This window comes from Lissotriton helveticus, chromosome 3_1 (assembly GCF_964261635.1).
Source record: "Lissotriton helveticus chromosome 3_1, aLisHel1.1, whole genome shotgun sequence".
NCBI lineage: Eukaryota > Metazoa > Chordata > Amphibia > Caudata > Salamandridae > Lissotriton > Lissotriton helveticus.
In genome coordinates, this window is record NC_136061.1 from 1,726,474,738 (window position 1) to 1,726,491,095 (window position 16,358).

Here is a 16,358-nt window from a genome sequence, read left to right on the forward strand (position 1 = left end):
CCCCCCCATGGCCGGATGTGACGCGGCCAGCTCCTGTGCCACAGGAAGGCACAGGAGTCTGCGGACTAGAAAAGAAAGGCGGTTTTGATTCATGACTTCGAGATGACTCATCGACCAGCTGATGGCAGCACCTGATGACTTCGAGATGACTCACCGACCAGCTGATGGCAGCGCCTGATTAGGGCTCTCCCTCCCTCGCTCCACGCTCTCTCCCCACTCCTCTAAGGTGCTGGGCCTGCGTTCCCTGGCTTAATCGGGGCCAGGCTGCGCATCAAGGAGGGGAAGGAGAAGGGCTAGCCCCACTACCCAGCTTGCTCCTCTTGGGTGCTGGGCCTGCGTCTCCCTGGCTTAACCGGGGCCAGACTGCGCACCAGAGAGAGGGTCTGACTGACTGCCTGAGAATCCCAAGGGCTTCCCCAGACCCTCCCCCAGACCCATCCTCCTGGATTAACTGCTTCTGCCGTGGCCGTGCGGGGCGTGCAGCCTACCTGTGAGTCGCAGCTGGATTGCCGGGGTCAGCAAAACAGTGAGTACCTGATTCAATTGCACTGATGATTTGACTCTGTGCTTTTTCATCTGGTAAACACAGGGGCGTAACACAGACCCCCGCATCCCCCGCAGTGCGGGGGGCCCTAAGCTCCAGAGGGCCCCCTCGGCGCTGCACTCTGCCTAGAGAGCTCCTGATTGAGCCTGGAGGGGGCTCCTCTGCATGCCGTGCAGGGAGGCCCCCTCAATTTTCGTTACGCCAGGGGGTAAACAGTCATATTCTCTTGCATCGCTTGCATTTGTGGTCTTGCATCAACTGAATTTGGGGTTTTGCATCATTTGCTTCCTGCCTGGTGATTTGATTCTGTGCTTTTTCATCTGTTAAACACTGTCATATTCTCTTGCGTCGCTTGCATTTGTGATCTTGCATCAACTGAATTTGTGGTTTTGCATCATTTGCTTCCTGCGCTTCTGACCTGCCCTGACCTTCTAAACGCTGTGCTATTCCCTTGCATTGTTTCCATTTGTGATTTTACATCAGCTGATTCTGTGGTTTTGCATCAATTGACTTTGTGATACTCTGGATCTTGCGACTCCCCTGGCAAACTGTTTGTGATTTTCAGGTTTTTCTCAGCAAAAGCTGAGTGTCACTATATCCGTAGAAGCACCATAGCTACTACCCTATGTCTGCCCAAGGCGACCCACGGCCCCCCCACCAAGCAGCATCAACCATGGATGCAGACGTCAGGGCTCAACCCAACAACACCGGAGACGACATGGAATGGCGCTTTCAGTCAAAGAGAAAGGGGCGCGACTCAATTCCAAGCTCACCGGAAAAACTCACAAAGCTTGCCCGCGCACCTCTCACTAGCCTCACAGTTGCAACCGCAAACCGCTATCAGGTTCTCCAACATACCCAGGTCTGCGACTCCAACCCTCAGGACCACGGGGCAGCTGAACCAGGGACCTCGTCAGGTCCCACAAAAAGATTACGGATCCCCCCCATCATCCTGAAGAACTTAGCCACACACAAGGACCTACTGGATGAACATTGCAACTTCTCCTACACAATCAAGCCCAGGCAAGACCACGCCAAGATTATGCTCACCACCCCAGATGACTACAGGAGTGTGACCAGCATACTTACAGAACAGAAAATGGAGTACCACACCTTTTCAATGACCACGGCAAAAGTCCAGCGATTTGTAATACGGGTGCTCCCAGCAAATGCATCACTTGGGGACTTAGCTGAACTTGGTCTCCCAGTCAAAAATATTGCACAGATTGCCTCTCCAGCGGACAAGAACAAGAAATTTCCCCTCTTTGTTGTAACCCTGTCCCCAAGCCAGGATGGGAAGCCAGCAGACCTCTCAGCAGTCACACGGCTCTGCAGCTGCATCGTTACCACAGAAGCACCTAGAGGGAAACGAGGACCAGTCATGTGCTACAACTGCCAGCGCCTGGGGCACACCTCTGCTTTCTGCCAACAGAAGCCAAAGTGTGTACGCTGTGGAGGCGAACACACCTCTAACCAATGCACAAGGAACCGGGAAACTGAACCAGCAATATGTGCCAACTGCACAGGACCCCACCCAGCGAGCTATCGCAGCTGTCCCTACCTGCAGAAGGCAAAGAAGGTTGAACAACGGAAGCCACCCCCACAACCACAAAGGTCTTCCCAACACCCATCAGCAACAGATCAGCATCAAAGGAAGACCTACAACCGCAGACCTGCATTGGCACACAGGATCCCAACCCCCAATACAACTGACAGCAGTAGTGATGCACACGTGGATGGAAGGACATACGCGTACGTCATGGCACCTAAGCAAGTCAGCCCACCTCCAACAACCACACCAGGACCATCCTGTGGAATAGGCTCAACCATCAACTGGCAGGAACTCATTGTGAAGGTTGCGAAAGTAGTCGCAGACAAGGACATCCACCCCGTGGTGACAATGGTGGCGAATATCATCGCCGGACTTTTCCCAGGTGAAGAAAGCAACTCCCATGGCAGCAAAAACTAAAAGAAACTCTCTCTTCTTGATGTGGAATGCTAACAGCATTCAGAAGAAAACAGATGAACTCCTACACCTGATGGAAACTAAGGATGTGAGTGTTGCGCTTATCTCTGAGACTCATCTCCAAGGAAGCCAGAAGCTTACCCTAGCAAACCACAGGGTATACCGCACAGATCGCCCCAATGGAGCCAAGGGCGGAGGAACAGCAGTCATTGTTAGCACAAAAGTGAAGCACCACGAGATTGTACTACTACCAGTGGGGCGCATTGAAGCAACTGGCATACAGATCCAGACACCAGCAGGCCCTCTACGGTTGATTGCTGCCTACTCACCCCCAGAAAAGCTACAACCAAAAGACCTAGATGCCTTACTAGATCCCAACATCCCAACACTAATTGGAGGAGACCTTAATGCCAAGCACCAGTGCTGGAACTCTCGCACTGCAAACACAAAAGGACACGCTCTACTTGCCCACTCCAGGAAGAAGGACTTTGTAGTGGCAGGCCCAATTTGCCCAACACACTACCCGGATGCTGCACGGTACAATCCCGACGTCCTGGACATAGTTGTCATGAAGAACCTATCACAATCTATGGAGCTTGAGACTTTGACAGCGCTGACATCTGATCACAACCCAGTATTGATCACAGTTGGAGATGTGATTGAAAACCAACAACAGGGCATCAGGCACAACTACAAGAAGACGGACTGGAGTCTCTACAAGAGAAGCCTGGAGGAGACACTGGCACCTGGCCCCATACGCTGGATTGAAGAAATTGATCAGGCGGTCCATCACTTCACAGCTATTACATACTGCTATCGAATGCAGCATCCCCCAGCAAAAGCCCAAACGCTTCTCCATCTATGACCTCCCGAATGGCATCAAGAAGTCAATAGCTGTCAAAAACAAAGCCCGGAGAGAGTGGCAAAAGTACCGCACCCCTGACCTGCTGAAAAATACAACGAACTGACAAGACAGCTGAAGATCCAAATAAGCCAGCACAGAGGCGAGAAATGGGAAGCAGCAACAGCCAACCTGAAGGACTCGGACAACTCTCTATGGAGAATGACCCGACGCTTGACTGGAAAAAAAGAACAAAACCCACCCATACAAGGAAAGACGCACCTGGCATGCAGCAACAGGGACAAGGCAGAGGTCCTCGCCGAGACACTGGAGGTATCCTTCAGGCCCAACCAGGCAAGCAAAATGGCAGCAGAAGTCGAACAAGAGGTCAAAAAGCACCACCTAGAGCACCCGCCAGAAACCGAAGCTTCAACCATTGAGGAATGCTCAACAGGTGAAGTCCTAGCCCTAATAAAGAAACTAAAAAATGTCAAGGCTCCAGGAAAGGATGGAATAACAAACCATGCCATCAAGATGCTCCCAAATGCTACAGTGGATCAACTTACAGAGATATTCAATGCGTGTATGCAGCATCTGTACTTCCCCAAAGCCTGGAAAGAGGCAAGAGTCATTGTTTTCCCTAAAGCTGGAAAACCACTACGAGACCCTGCAAACTACCGAACCATAAGTCTGCTATCGGGCCTATCAAAGCTCTTTGAAAAGGTTATTCTCGCTCGTCTCACGGACTTTGCCTCAAGTGAAAACCTCCTCTCCAAAGAACAGTTTGGGTTCCGGAAAGACCACTCAAAAAATCACCAACTTCTACGAGTTGTGGACATCATCAGCCATGGATTCAACATCCACAAGTCTACAGGAGTAGTCTTCCTGGATGTAGCCAAAGCATTCAACCGAGAATGGCACAAGGGACTGCTTTACAAACTCATCAAACTCAAGTTCCCAAGCTACCTGGTTAAACTGCTCTCTAACTACTTGTCAGGACGGACCTTCCACGTGACGGAACGGGAGGAATGCTCATCAACACGCCCTATCCTCGCTGGAGTGCCTCAGGGATCAATTCTCGGACCTTTTCTCTTTAATATATTTACCAACGATATCCCCACAGACTTAAAGAAGTCTGATCTGGCTCTTTACGCTGATGATGTTGCAGTCATCTCCCAATCCTTCAGCGAAATAGAAGTGGCTAAGAACCTTGAGGCATCACTCAACAGTCTCTCTGAATGATGGTACAGCGACTGGCAGATCACCCTGAACACAAGCAAAACCACAGCAACATTATTCACCAGGAAGCGGAACAGGAAACATCCACAGATCCTCCTCAATGGGGATGAGATCAAATGGGAAAACAGCAGCTCCTACCTAGGGGTGACTCTGGACTTTAAACTCAGCTGGAGAAACCACATAGAGAAGACCTGCTAGAAAGCAGCAGCCAAACTGGCTGCATTATACCCACTCCTGAAGACCAAGTCGATGCCCATGCAGAGCAAGGTGCGAGCAATCACCGCAATAATTCGACCAACTATGACATACGCTTCACCAGTTTGGAGTGGTGCCGCCCGCAGCTTCGGGAAGACCTACAGAGACTACAGAGCAAGGCCTTGCGGATTGCAGCAGGTGTACCTATGTTCACACGAACAGCAGACCTCCACAGAGACCTAGGCATTGAGATGTTAGACGACCATCTCCTCAAACTCAACCGGAAATTCTACAAAGGATTAGATCAAAAGGAAAACCCACTGATCAGGAAACTCGCAGACATCTCTACAAACCCATTTGACCGCTACCCGCGTCCCATTGAAGCGCTAACCTTGCGAAACTGAAACAGCAACGCAGCATCCAAAAACTCATCACTGCTTGAAGGCAAACGCCGGCAGGTACGCAAAACTCACCGCTGCCAGACGACATAATCGCCTCGGCAAGCAACCAAAACCCTTTCGCTGTCTGATGGCATAATCGCCGCGGCAGGCACCCAAAACTCAACACTATCAGAAGGCACTAGATAGACAAAGACGAGACTCTCTGAGGAAACATGCTGACAATTCTGCAAACTCAATTGACCGCTACCCGCGGCCCATCACTGAGCTGACCATGTGATACAACCTCAACTGTGACAAAGCGTCACACATCAATAAGACAACCTAAACAGCGACTAAAAAATTCGAAATGAATGTGGAGTAATGAGGCTACTGCCTCGGTATCCAAACACTCACCACTGTCAGAAGGAATCTGACAGACGAAAACAAGACAGACAGGCCACTGCCATATTTCAAGCTAAAGCTGATGTACAAGCTGCAACGCCGGCATTGTCTGCAGCTTGTACGTTGGCTTTAGCTTTAAAGATGGCGTCCGCTCACCTTTATTTTCAATCTATTAACTTTTGTAAAATTTGCAGCACGCTGCACTTTAACTTCTCATGTTTAAAGGTAAATCGCAGCATGCAGCGAATGCTACAAAAGTAAATAGAAAGGAAGGCGGGCGGCTGCCATGTTTAAAGCTAAAGCTAATGTGCAAAGCAGGCAATGATGTAAAGGTGGCCTCCCGTCTTTCTAATTATTTACTTTTTTAGCATTCCCAGCACGCCTCGATTTAAATATGTGAAGCTAAAGCGTGGTGTGTGGTGAATGCTGCAAAAGTAACTAAATAGAAAAGAAAGGTGTACGGCCGCTGTGTTTAAAAAGCCAACATGCAACCTGCAAAGAGTGTGCAAATACAAAGGACAAAGCCGTCAGAGAAAAGATACCATAATAGGCCAATTCTCCAGGGGACACGTAAAGGTGGTACATGTACCCACAAGAAACATAGAGAAGAAGCCGTTTTAAAACGACACACACTTTAACCAATTGGAAGCGAGGGCATGGCGAAAGCCCACAGAAGTGGATTGAGCATGCCTCGCAGAGCAGTGCATGCGCACGGCTTAGTTCGTCCTAAAAACCAGTAAACTAACACAGGCTAACATATTTACAGAATAAAATAAGGGAAAGCATTAACGCCCCCAATTTAGTTTTCTTTCTCATATACAAAATGTGTAATCCTTTGTAATAGGTTCCCATTCTTTTTTTTTGTTAGTGTAAACTTAATTTAGTTTTTCAAAAAAAATTGGAAGCATGCGCACGGAAGAAAGTAAGGCACAAAAGGGCACATTCTGAAAATATAAGCATACTTTAAAATCACCAGTGAGAGGTTCACGTGGACTTGACTTGGCACAACATTTCAATACTGGTTCTTGTCACAGCAGCTCTGTGTACATATTGGGAGTGTGCCTCCCCATATAATGCTTGACTGCAACCTTCTACTCCACCGCCTATGCCCCATTTTCAAATCTAAACATTTTGTTTTTGAGAGTGTAATGTGCCCTTTTTGGTGGCTCCTTTTTAGGGCTCGGCTGAACGCGCGGAAGCGCGTCTCCGCCGAGAACTTATTGTGGCCGTGTCTCCTTTCAAGGAGACATTCCTGGCCGCGCGCATCGCCTTGGAGGCGATTCGAAACGAGCACGCGCACGCGAACGCGCTCGCTGCATTCACAGGGCTCGGCTGAACGGGCGGAAGGAACGGGGACTGTAATGCTTGTCATTATTGTTATTAAGAGTTCGATACTAAGAGGAGGCAGAAGCAGACGGCCATTACTCCTTCACAGGCCGCGGCTTTGTTTTAAAAGGGACAGAATGACAATGCAGTATATTCTGTTTTGACAAAGATTATTGATTGAAGCCCCCACACAATAGTGCAAGGCTACTTAAAAGTCACCTGGAGAAAAATGAGTTTACACTCGAGCAGAGCAGGCTTTTCTGTCATGAAGGCATAATGATGTGTTTGCTCTTCCCAGCACTGCGTGGTCTGTATATTTTACAAACACCACAACAGAGATAGATAGAAGCGCCGGCATGCTGGGGAAATTTGTTATTTCGGAAATGGGAAAGTGCTTTGTGTCTGAGATTCCCATGCCGATAGAGAGGCTAAGTATTAAAGCGGCGCAGGGATGCCTCGCCGTGCCCCAGGGGGCTCTCGTTCTGAGGCGAGTGCAGACTGGAGTCTGGGGAGGGTGACAGCAAACAACGACCACAAGACATTTACAGCAGGTCTGTCAGAGAAAGGTCGCAGGGTTTTGGATTCACAATGTTTTCAGTCACAGCCGAGCACTTGGTGAAGCCACTTTCACCCGACAGGGGGCGCTAAAGACCGCTCAAGTCGTGCAGTCCATTTGTGCTACTAACACAAGAACAGGGGGAACTAAAATGTTTATGTTCCTGATGCTAATCACAGGAGGATAGAGAGTATGCCATGCAGCACAGGCACACATATTTGCTATAGCATCATTGCTCCATTTCCCGCCAATTTGCTGTTGGATATACTTTTAGACACTACGGCAGATGGGACTTCTTTTTGTTGCACCAACTCCTCAGTTATTAGTGTTTAACAATTTCTTCCAGTAAGGTGGTCGCCTCCACCATCGTAGTGAGTGCAGAGCAGTGAGTGCAGAGCAGTGAGTGCAGAGTAGTGAGTGCAGAGTAGTGAGTAGTGAGTGCAGAGTAGTGAGTGCAGAGTAGTGAGTAGTGAGTGCAGAGTAGTGAGTGCAGAGTAGTGAGTAGTGAGTGCAGAGTAGTGAGTGCAGAGTAGTGAGTGCAGAGTAGTGAGTAGTGAGTGCAGAGTAGTGAGTAGTGAGTGCAGAGTAGTGAGTAGTGAGTGCAGAGTAGTGAGTGCAGAGTAGTGAGTGCAGAGTAGTGAGTGCAGAGTAGTGAGCAGTGAGTGCAGAGTAGTGAGTGCAGAGTGCAGAGTAGTGAGTGCAGAGTGCAGAGTAGTGAGTGCAGAGTAGTGAGTGCAGAGTAGTGAGTGCAGAGTGCAGAGTAGTGAGTGCAGAGTGCAGAGTAGTGAGTGCAGAGTAGTGAGTGCAGAGTAGTGAGTGCAGAGTAGTGAGTGCAGAGTAGTGAGTGCAGAGTGCAGAGTAGTGAGTGCAGAGTAGTGAGTGCAGAGTGCAGAGTAGTGAATGCAGAGTAGTGAGTGCAGAGTGCAGAGTAGTGAGTGCAGAGTAGTGAGTGCAGAGTAGTGAGTGCAGAGTAGTGAGTAGTGAGTGCAGAGTAGTGAGTAGTGAGTGCAGAGTAGTGAGTGCAGAGTAGTGAGCAGTGAGTGCAGAGTAGTGAGTGCAGAGTAGTGAGCAGTGAGTGCAGAGTAGTGAGTGCAGAGTAGTGAGCAGTGAGTGCAGAGTAGTGAGTGCAGAGTAGTGAGCAGTGAGTGCAGAGTAGTGAGTGCTGAGTGCAGAGTAGTGAGTGCAGAGTAGTGAGTGCAGAGTAGTGAGTAGTGAGTGCAGAGTAGTGAGTAGTGAGTGCAGAGTAGTGAGTAGTGAGTGCAGAGTAGTGAGTGCACATCATCAGAGCTGTATGAATAATAACTGTATCAGCCCCGTGCGTGATGTGCATCATCCACATTGCTCAGGTCACCCAAATTCCTGCACTCTCTACCACACTGCTTTCAAGAACAGCATACTCTTGCACACACACTCACTGCTCACCAATTCAAAGTTTGCTAAACATTTTATGCAACGCATTGTCATACACAATGCCAATAACTCAAACTTTAATGCTGCGAGCCCTATTGCATTGTAAAGGCTTGTTTGTATTTGTAAAGAGAGAACTTGAAGTGACAAAGCTGTTAACCATGCCACAAAGGAGATGCCCTGCTGTAATTTTGTACATAAATGGCAAACTGGGGCTTCGAAAATTGATATATTGTAGCTAAACAGGTGGCATTCTCCTTATGTTGTGTTCGTTGTATCAATTTCATTATTTAGAAAGTAACCGCTAGGGTTTAGAAAGGTACTACTCTACAGGTCAAAGAAAGACAGTTGGCAGATAAAGGAAAGGACTTATTTCTGTGCATTTCAGAAAAGAAGCTAATGGAAGAGGAGACTGGAACGGCCTCTGTGTGTAAATGGAACTGAGATTTGGACCATTGCTCACCTTTAAAAACGCATCCATCCGTTCCATTGAGCCAGTGATCACGAGAAAAGCCACATAGTCTAGTGACTCAGATTGCGTACACCCAATTCTGTTGACACACTGACCGCTCTCAATTTACAGTGAAACAGCGACCGTATCCATCCCCATCGAATATGTTGCCAAAATAACAGATAGTAGAGGTGGAATATAGGAGAGCCAACAAATTACAGAAGAGCTGAGCCAAGGATTTAGCTTAACTCTAAGGGCCCATGCACGAGCCAAACCAGGAATCTGTTGTAGCATGCATCTCGTGCAATCCGTAGTACTGAAATGATAATAACTTGTTTAAAATGTAAAAAAAAGTATAGTCTTTAACATGGTGAACGTTTCACTTTGGTATGCGCTGCTGTACAATTGCACATGAATGGCAAACTGGGGCTTTCAAATTTGTTACAATGTAGCTGAACATGTGCTATTTTCCTAAGTACTGTCTACTGTGTAGAAGCAGGTAGTGTTATCAGAATTTTTAATGGGCATATGTGTTCTTGTCCTTATGGTTAGCTCGCCAAAGCTTTTGCTGTTTTTTGTCCTAGAGATTCACTGGCCTTGAGACTTTTCTTTTGTATGAACTAAATAGTCGATTGCGGCTGGATCACGTCGACTGGGTGTGTTTAAAACATAATTTAAGGTTATCACAGCGACTGTTCCTTTTTATAAACCAACCAAAAATGCAGCAGTTGTAGCAGCATAAATGTGATTGCATTGTCAAAAGCGTCTGTAGCAGCATAAATGTGATTGTAATGTTAAAAGAAAATCACAGCAACCGGTTGTTTTTGCAACAGAACTAAAATGTAAATTGTTATAATGCAGCTCAATATATGCACAAAGATGAAGGGGAACATAGTGATTGATAACAACGTTTATTTAGACAATAGTCTATAAACCATACATAGAACAATGGATCACACATAGTGATAAAATATTTAAAACCACATTTCATTTTACACATTTACAACACTTGTAAAACCATAAAACATAAAATTGGGATACTCTATAATTTTAAACTCTCCCACTCTCCTTTGTTGCCTCCATTACATATTCTCTTGTCGCTTTCAGAAATTTCCCTAACGCAATTGTAATATCAAAAAATGACATTTCTGTAAGGAGGTTAATGGCGTCAGCACGAGAGGTCACCTCATATTTTAAAAATTGGACGTAAAAAACTTTCCGAATTGCTAAAATCCATGTACAGTCAAACAGTATATGTAAAATATAATTTCTTACTCCTAGACCACATTTACAAGTTTCGTCCGGTTGGATCAGGGCCTCTCTTATTTTTCTTTCAATCTTCCATGGATTTAGGCCCACCCGAACCTTCAAGATTTCATGTCTTAGCCATCTACTGGACAGTAAATCCAGGTATGGGAACCGGGCCTCCTTTTCCCATTCATTCTTTACCCAATTCACCGATTTTTTTTAGCCTCAGATAGTCCATGTCTTGTGATCTGGAGTATTCAAGCCCTTGGTCTCTAAGCATTTTTTTTTAAACACAGACTATATTCAACAATGGTGGGGAGAGGCTCAATTTCAAGTGCGCGGCTACCGTCTGGAGGGTTTTCTTCACGTCTCGTGCCCAACGTAAGCTGCTTACTCGAATTTCCTCTCTACACCAAATTGAAACCTTCTCATCACCACCAGGCTCCTGTCGGTTCCAAAATCTTATTAAGGACATTTGAGACTTTACATCCCATGATGTCAATCCCACCTCCATTCTAATAACTTGAATCATGGAGCTATTTGGTAAGGACAGCAACATTTTCAGAATTTTACCTTCTTCCAGGTCCCACCCTCTTTTACCACTCAGGTAAAGCACCTTTGCTCCATAAAGCACTTGTGGGGGGATCATAACTTCAAAAGCCTTTAAAAGCGGTCTGTGTGACATATCACCGAAATCTTTATTACATTTTTTCAGACCACAATCCGATGAATAAGCCTTTGCAGTTTGTGCCTCCAAGTGGGTATTCCACTTTAGTGAGCTGTTAAATCAAAGGCCTAAGTATTTATATTCACCTACTACGTCTAATTTATCCTGTCCTAAAAACGAATTAAAATTGTTTACCCTCTTTCCAAAACATAGGATCTTTGTTTTCTCCATATTCACGGTTAAGAGCTTTTTATCACAGTACTTTTTGAACACATTTAGTTTCCTTTGGAGGCCCATTTCAGTTTGATCCAAGATCACAAGGTCATCGGCGTATAAGAGACATGACACTTTATTGCTATTCATTCGTGGGCTCGCACTTTTTTCAACTTCCAAGGCCACTGGGAGGTCTGCCAAGAAGATTGAAAAACGCAAGGGTGCCAAAATGCACCCTTGTCTCAAACCATTCTTTACTGGAATTTTATGGGTTAATGAGCCGTTTATGTCTCTAATGACCTGGGCCCAATTGCCACTATGTAATTCTTTTAAGATGTTCAATATACCCTGTGGCATTCCATAGTTTTCTAGAACTTCCCAAAGGCTATTTCGGTCCACTGTGTCAAATGCTGCCCGGAAATCGACGAAACAGCAAAATAATTTGCCGTTTTGTTCCATCGATTTCCTGGCCAATGCACACAGTGCAAAACAATGATCTATCGTGGAGTGGCCTTCTTTGAAGCCACCTTGTTCGACCGGAATGATAGATCTGTGTTCCACCCAAGCTTTCAGCTTACTAAGAATTATTTTAGAGAATTTTTTTTCTCCTATATCCAATAGGTTGATTAGCCTATAATTATTCGGGGCATGTACATCCCCTTTCTTATGTAGCGGTCTTATTATAGCTCCCTTCCAGTTTGGGGGCATAGTCCCTTGGTCTAAAATTAAGGCAAACATTTTCGCGTAGAATTCCGCCCACCAAGTCTGGTTTGAATTTAATATCAGGGCTGGTAAATTATCTGGGCCTGCAGCTCTGGTTAGATTCAATGTCCTTATTGTCCTAAGGACATTTGTTGTTGAACATTCTTGTTTTAGATCCTCTACTAGGCCTCGCCAGTCCCCAGGTGCCTCATTTCCAGTCCCGCTCCCAGGGGCGTATAATTGTTGTATATACTCTGCCCACGCCCCCTCTTCCACTACGCAAATCATCGGAGCAACCGAAGGTCCCGTTGCTGACTGGGTTGTAGTGTAGTTCCTATTATCCCAATAGGCTCTGCGCATTGGAATAATATCTTCAATAGTATAGACCTAGGGCAGAGGTTAACTAGGTCTCCTACCGACGATATTAGACTTAAAGTTTTTGGTTTTGCCAGCTAGCTCAGAGTTCACTAGAAACTTTCTCGAATAGACAAGGAGGAGTTTAACTTCCCTGGATAGACAAGAAGGGATTTAGTTTCTGACAACCATAGAACATGACAACTTTGCTCTCCCCTAATCAAGAGTGTATCTCTAGAGTCGTGTGAAAACAAAAGACAACTTATTTTACTCAGTCAGTACGTGCATTCTTAGTTTCACCAGTTTGTAGAGAAATAAGAGATGGGCGTGGTTCAATAAAAGATGTTATTTATTGATCAGTCTCTTTTCTCATACAAGAGAAATGAATCGCTATTATTGCAATACTTGTAGTTAAGTAAAGTGCATACAGTAGAGACAGAATTATAAAATAATACTGTAAAAGCATTGATATGGTTTCTGAGTCATATGATACTTTAAAATTGATAAAATAGATACATACATATATACATTTGACTAATCGTACTCAACTGGTGCTTCTAACCACGCCTACCCCAGTGTACCTGACCTAAGCCTAATACGTGGGCGGGAGTAGATAAGTAGCAGTTTAAGTTAAGTTTGTTTTTGCCAAGTGACTGACTCAAGAATTCTCTGTAAGGGGTGGTTCAGTTCTGTACCTTAGATCTAGAATGGTTGAGGGCTGGTATCTCTCGTCTCTGGTCTTGATATTCCAGCTGCCCGCGAGGGCCGCTTGGAAGCGCCGGAGCTGGATTTCTCGGCAGGAGAAAAGCAGCTTCTCGTTCTCAGCGCGTCAGGAAGGCGGGGCAGCGCGTGTGGGCTTCGCTCTCTGCTGGGCTCCTCAGCGCGTCTCGCTGCTCCGATCTCGTCACCACCGCGTGTGTTTGCTTAAGGCAACGTCGGTAATATTTATACCTGTAAGGTGTCGAGATTGACGTAAGGATGGACATGGATGCGTCAATAAGGATGTCATACGAACGGGCTTGTTCGCACATTCTTTTGCTGAAGTTCTCGGTGAAATCAAAACAATGGCCGCAGGGATTTTCCCAGGTTGTCATAGGTTTGATTTGTTTTGAGAACTCCGTATGCCTTATCAGGGGCTGGAGGAATAGTGCTTGTCTAGTTAGATGGCATGCGTTATTACCTAATCAGATAACACGTTTCTGTGCCGTGGTGTGGCTTAATCAGATAACGGTTTTTGCACTGTGGGATGGCTGCTAGTTAACTATTAACCAGAACAGGGTCAGGAATAGTGGGATCGATACAGAACCTATAGGAATACATCACACCCACTCCACGCTGACTATGTCCATATTTACAAGATCTAGGCATAGTAAATATATCGCAGTGTATGTGTATACCGTACCACCCCAAAATACATCCATATGCATTTTGAAATTATGTAATATACGAGAAGCATTATATGCACTCAAGCAGTAGAAAAATGCTAAATTAATCACGCATCTTTATACATCATTATGAATAAAATATTGAAAAATAACACATGAAATGGCTCTTAATACAGAAGAAAAAATGCGAGACCATTTCATCACAAAATAAAATATTTATGAACATGCCAGAGGGCAGCTAATCTCTCTAAAGGTCCTAAAAATAGAAATATAGTTTTCTAAGAATAGTCTCTACTTTAAGCAGAAGATAAGTGTCCCGAAAAATTTGAAAAATATTCTTGGGGCCGCTTGAAAAATTATGTTCCGCTGTCCGTAAACTGGAGAAAAATTTGTTCATGATACTTTATTATCAAAGTTGAAGGCCAAATTCAGGGTGTTGGGAAGGCCTTGTGCTAGCTTGCTCAAAAAGTCATTATTTCTGCTCTGGTGAGAACATCATATCATTTAGACTCTCGAAAAAGCTGTCAACAGCTTCCTGTGAAAGTTCCATTAACTCGGAAAAAGATGTTACCATGCATTCATGAGCATGATTGCCTTCATTGATGTTTTGATCAGCATAGCTGACAGAAGGTCGTACCTGATCGATGCTGCTTTCATCTTGAACCTCACTACCCCTTAATCGTAGTGGTGAAGTCTCCACGAATGCCGTCATCAGGATTGGTAGCCGCAGGGGACAGCACAATGCATGAGCCGTGACCGGACCCAACAAAGTTTCTGCATCCATTGGCGCATCCGATTGTAGCATCAGACAGGTGTCCAACACGCATTCTTCTCCGCATAGCAAGCACCTTAATACAGGTAAAACACAGCTTTGCCACATAGGTCTAAATGAAAGAAACCAAGTCATGTTCAGGTCTCTAAGCCGGGACAGTCCAAGGATTTTAGATATCCGGTCCCGGTATCCAATGGCTAGGATTGTTTCTTCCCTTGTCGCAGGTGTTTTGTCTGTGACACGGTTTGCCATAGCGAAATAACAGGATCAAAAATAGGATACCTGCCACTTGTCCCAAAAGGAGAGGAAGTCCACCAAAGACGGAATGGACAAAGTCTGGAAAAATACCCAGAATGGCTTTAAATGGTGTTAGAGCCCCTGAAAACACTGTCTTAAATACATTTGAGACTCCACTGGTATCAGAAATATTTAAGATTTCGTTCAGGATTTCTGCGAAATGTATTGGGGAATTAGTTGATAACAATGAATGAATCTCTGCCGTTGTCCTTGCAACTTGGAGATCATACGTTTCTTTTGATGACGTGAGCCTGGTCGGCGTCTGAAGGAGCACAGTTTTCATTCTGCTTAAAGTATCAACTCTAATGGAAGAAATTTTCAAATTCGGCCATAACTTTGCCTCCCTGTCTGGCATTGCGCTGGGGAACAATACTCATTCACAGCACATGACCTTTCGCAGTCGTAGTTATGAGATAAGCTATTCCTGGCACCAAGCTACAACATCTGCGGTCTACAATTATAATGTAACTCCCGTTCGATAGTCTCCTAAAGAATGGTTCTATTTGTGTCGCAGGTGTGCCTAGCTGGTGACATGAAAGGTTATTTGAGGACCCTTCACAGGCTCCGTGTAAACTAATACCATTACACAGAAGTGTACCGCTTAGTGACATGGCACAATTATTGCCACTAAGAAACACTTTCCGGCCTTTATTACTGACACATGCATGTGAATAGGGCAAGTTCCATGTTGACTTGATGTACCTTTACCCAATTTTTCGTACATGCCAGCCTGTATATATTTTTGGCAGTATTGAAACCTGAAAGTAGATATTGGAATATTTATTATTCCATGTATTATCCACTCACTGACAGGTCGTTCTGACATTGTCAATGGTAATCTCTCGAGTTTCTCAATGCTCAGGATTGTATAATCAGCACCCTTCTGTGCCATACTGATTTGTTTATCAGTAAGGTTAAAGATATTGAACAGTGACGTTGTGTTGATTAAACGCCAAGGCACATAGCCTGAACGCAGATTTTGTTACGTCCAGCCAAGTTGTACAATAGAACGCAATTGGGACTGACCGTGTTGTAACAACAGTAAGTCTTGCGATATTATGTCGATTGCTGAAGACACAATGCTGTCCAAAGAGTATATTCTGGAGGACAGAGTCATTAACCCATTGTCCACTACGGAAAGTGATTTTTCCAAATTAATACGGTCAATTTCCCGTATTCTCTCTGATGTTTCAATTTGAGTTAGTTTCCAGGCTTCGTTATAAGCTGCATATACAGAGGCTGCTATGAAGCGTTTTTGACGCTGTTTGCGCGGTCCCATAATGAAATCACGCAAGTCAGCACCATCAGTAAGTAAAGTTAGGTGTTGCTTAATTTCTGCCAGTGTGGATGTTTGTAGCCATTGAAGGCAGAGCTTGCCCACACTGTACGTGGTAATTATCCCTGGGTGTTGTC